Consider the following 4,773-nt stretch of genomic DNA (forward strand, 5'->3'; position numbering starts at 1 on the left):
TCTTCTTTTTGGGTGTGTGCATTTATTGCAATAAATTGTCCTCTCAGCACTGCTTTCACCATGTCTCAAAGATTTTGCAATGTTGTGTTTTCTTTCTTATTTGTTTCAAGGAACTTTGCCAGTACACATGTAATTTCTTCTACTACCCAGTTGCTTTTCAGCAGGGTGTTATTCAGTTTCCATGTATTTGACTTGATTTCCTTGGTCTTCCAATTGTTGATTTCTAATTTGATAGCATTGTGGTGTAAGAAGGTGCCTTGTAGTATTTGATATTTGTAAATTTATGGAGGTTTGTTTTGTGGCCTAACACATGGTCTATTCTGGAGAATGTTCCATGTGCACTGGAAAAGAATGTGTATTGTGCAGTTGTTGGGATGAATGCTCTTTACACATCTAGGAGGTCCAGTTGAGTGATTGTGTTGTGTAGTTCTTCTGTGTCTTTGTCAAGTTTCTTTCTGCATGTTCTATCCATTTCTAAAAGCAGTGTATTAAAACTGCCAATGATTATTGTAGATTCATCTATTTCTTTCTTCAAATCTATTAGTTTGCTTTATATATTTGGAGCTCTTTCATTGGGAGCATAGATATTTATTATGGTTATGTCATCTTGTTCAATTGTCCCTTTAATCATGAGATAATTCCATCTTTTTCTATTATGCTGGTTTTTGCCTTAGAGTTTATGTTATCAGAGTTTAGAACTGCCACTCCTGTTTGCTTTTGATTGCCATTAGCTTGGTATATGTTTTTCTATCCTTTGACTTTTAATCTGTTTTTGACTCTGTGTGCAAGATGTGCCTCTTGCAGACAGCATATTGAAGGATCTTGTTTTCTTATCCATTGTGCCACCCTCCTCTTATCTGGTGCATTTAATCCATTTATTGATAGGTATGGATTAATTGCTGCCATTATTATTATTATTATTTTGTGGTGTTGCTGCTTTCTTTGTTCTGTTTGTCTTCCTTTGCTGAGTTCATGCTTTTTATGTTCTTTCTTGTGAGTGAGTTTCTTCATAGTTTTAATGTTTCCATGTTCTTGTTGGATTTTCATTTTCTTGGTATATTGTGAAGTGTTAATTATCTTTGAGGTTACTTTATATTCCATTAACTTTTCCCTCCAGTTAGTGCAGTCTATTTTATCCTGTAATCTACCTGACCTACTCACCATCTGGATCTCTGTTCCTATGTGTTTACCTTCCTTAACACTGTAATTGTTTTGATCATAGACTGACTTCCGATATTCTCTGAGTTTGTTCTTAGAGTTTTGTTCTATTCTTGATTCTTCCTTCTGTCGATTAAGTTCTGAGAGGTGTTGCCATGTATGTCAATCTTTGATTGCTGTCTGTACTTGTTGGTTCTCAGTCCACAGAACTTCCTTTGGGATGTTTTGTAGCACAAGGTTGGCTTTGGCAAAATCCCTTAGCTTCTGTTTAACCTGGAATGTTTTGATTACACCACTGTATTTGATTGATAGCTTTGCTGGATAAAGGATTCTTGATTCTCAGTTTTTTTCTTTCACGGTTTTATATATGTCTCCCCATTGCTTGCATGGTTTCTGCTGAGAGAGCCAAGCTTAATCTGACTTGCTTGCTTTTGTATGCAACACTTCTCTTTTCCCTAGCTGCTTTCAGGATTGTCTTCTTATCTTTGATTTTTGGAGAGCTTGATTATGATATGTCTCAGTGATTTTCTTTTGGGGTCTCTCCTTCCTGGGGTTAGTTGAGCTTCTTGAATGCTTATTTTTTCACTTATCAGGATGTTAGAGAAATCTTCTTCCAGCAGTACTTCAACTATTTCCTCTGTGGACTTGTGTGATTCTTCCTATTCCGGAATGCTGATAATTCTTAAGTTATTCCTCTTCATGTTGTCCAACATGAATCTTAGACCTTCTTCAGATTTTTTTATCCTTTTTTCTATTTGCTCTTCTATCTTAGGGGTATTGAGAGATTTGTCTTTAAGCTCACTAGTTCTGCCTTCCATCTCTTCAATTCTACTCCTTTGCCCTTTTACTATATGTCTATTTCTGATATTGTATTATTGATCATTTGGGCCTCTTTCTTTATGTTTTGAATTATTTCCAGTGTTTTATCTATTTTATTTGATTGTTCCTGTAGCGCTTTCCTGACTTCTTCTTTATTTTTCTCATCTCCATTGTAAAGTGTTTTGAAACATTTTAAAATCCTTTTTCTGAATTCCTTCTCAGGCATTTCCAAGGCCTGCCCTCCTTCCAGAATGTATTCCAGGTCTACCTTTAGGTCATCTGTCTCAGACATCTTATGTTGTTTCTCCACATGTGCTGATATGGTCATCTGCTTTTGCTTCTTGGACATGTTCAGTGTTTATTTGTGGCCTTAATACTTAATTGAGTGTGTGTTTTGGTATTTTTTATGTTTTCTGATTGCCTCCAGGTAGGTGTGATCAGGATGTGGGCTTCCCTTTTCACAATTCTGATTGCTTAACTCAGAGCAACTTTCATAGATGTTGTCTGCCTCTCTTGTGTATGGCAGTTGGTTTGGTTCTTGCCTGGATTTCGGTGTTTTATAGAGTGTGATTGTAGCTTGACTATATGGCAGCAGTTGCTGTCTCTTCTTGGGTAATATAGGGAGAGAAAGAGTCCCTCAAAGGTAAAGGGGGAAGCATAAAACAAAAAACAGCCTCAGTAAAAAAACAAACCAACAAAAAACCCCACCAAAATAACAACAATAACAACAAAACTAGATTGGATACTGTAGCCTATAAATGCAGAAAAGGGAGAGGAGGAAGAGAAGACAAAAAGATCTGTAGCCTAATATGAATATTACTTTAATGTCCTCTTTCAGCTTCTTGCCTTCAAGGCCACCTGATAAATTTCAAGATGCCACTATTGATTATTATGTTGTACCTCATGATTTAATGTTCTGTCTGTTTTGTTTTTAAATTATCTTTCCCTCTCCATACCACTTGTTCTGGTTTTTTTCCTATTAAAAAACAGTTCCGGGCCGGCTCTTGGGCTGAGAGTATCTGTGCGCATGCTTGGCAGAAGAACCCACCAGTGGTAGGGTTGGGGGGTGTCCACTTGCTCAGGCACACCCTCTAGTCACAAGAATGGGGGTTCACAAACAGTAGGGTGGGCAATGAACAGATACTAACAAAAAAAATATAATAACAAAGCAAAACCAACAAAGTGTATTGTCCACCTTTGCTTTGAGGTTCCCGCAGCATTATTCCATGGTGGGTCTGCTCTCCTGCTTGGTCTTGCCATTTGGTCTTGCCCAAGTTGTCAGCTCTGCAGCATTATTCCATGGTGGGTCTGCTCTCCTGCTTGCTCTTGCCGTTTGGTCTTGCCCAAGTTGTCAGCTCTGGGCCGCTGAGCCTGACAGATTCAAAAGTATGCAATTTCTTACTTCCACTGCAAGTTTCATTAGCTATAAGCCTTCAAACTTTTAAAATATCCCTACCTATGTGGTTCAGAGTTTTGGAGCTCTTCCCTGAACCTGTTTTGCCTGGTGTTCTGTAGTATTGCTCTCCTTTGATTTCTTGACTGTTGGTTCCATGTGTGTTGATGGGTGATCCAAGTACAATGAATTCTCTGACACCTTCAATATTTTCTCCATTTATCATGATGTTATTTATTGCTCCAGTTGTGAGCATTTTTGTTTTCTTTACACTGATGTGCAATCTATACCAAAGGCTGTGGTCTTTGATATCCATCAGCAAGTACTTTAAATCTTCTTCACTTTTAGCAAGCAAGGTTGTATCATTTCCGTATTGCAGGTTGTTAAGGAGTCTTCCTTCAATCCTGATACCAAATTATTCTTCATATAATCCAGTTGCTTAGATTATTTGCTCAGCACACAGATGGATAAGTATGGTGTAAAAATACACTCATGGCATTTACCTTTCCTGATTTAAAGCTATTCAGTATACCCTTGTTGTGTTTGAACTACTGCCTCTTGTTCTATGTATAAGTTCCTGATGAACACAGTTAGGTTTTCTAGACTATCCATTCTTCACAATATCATCCATAGCTTGTCATGATCCACACAGTCAAAGGTCTTTGTATATTAACCAACACAAATTGAAACTAGAACAACATATGACGACAGTAGATGAGGGTGATAAAGTGTGTATGCCAGCAGATATAGCCACATTATTAAAAACTTCAATAGGCCTGTAAAATTGTGAATTCCTAATCGATTAGGAAATATCAACTTGGTGTACTCAAGGACAGTTACATTATGATGATCATGGGGATTATGAATATTTATAAATTTTAATAATTTCTAGATTGCATTTCTCATAGTATGGACAGCTTTTTTTTTTTTTCTTCCAACTAACTGAATTCTTCAGATGTTCACACATGATTTTTTTTTAAAAAAAGCAACAAATATTCTAGTCCTTAAGATGTTGAGTAATGATTTTACAAAGAAGTTTTCTGAATGGGGATTAGTTGGTGATTATAACAAATATAATCATTCTTTAGAAATGTCACTAGTTTTATTATTATTTCTACCTCCAAATATATATATATAGTCTTTCACTGGAAAATGTGTGTAGGTTTTTACATGTGCCTTATTTGATGATGCTTATATCTTGTTTTTGCTTGTCTCATTTAAAGTTCTTTTTGATTATGTTAGTTTAAATATTTCAGCTGTCAGTTTGTCTTACTGTGGTGGCTTGTGAATTGCTGTGATTCTGGAAGCTATGTCACTGGTATTTTAAATGCCAGCAAGGTTACCCATGGTGGACAGGTTTCAGATGAACTTCCAGATAAAGACAGACTAGGAAGAAGGAGTGA

Source organism: Chrysochloris asiatica, unplaced genomic scaffold, assembly GCF_000296735.1.
Source record: "Chrysochloris asiatica unplaced genomic scaffold, ChrAsi1.0 scaffold00286, whole genome shotgun sequence".
Taxonomy (NCBI): Eukaryota; Metazoa; Chordata; class Mammalia; order Afrosoricida; family Chrysochloridae; genus Chrysochloris; species Chrysochloris asiatica.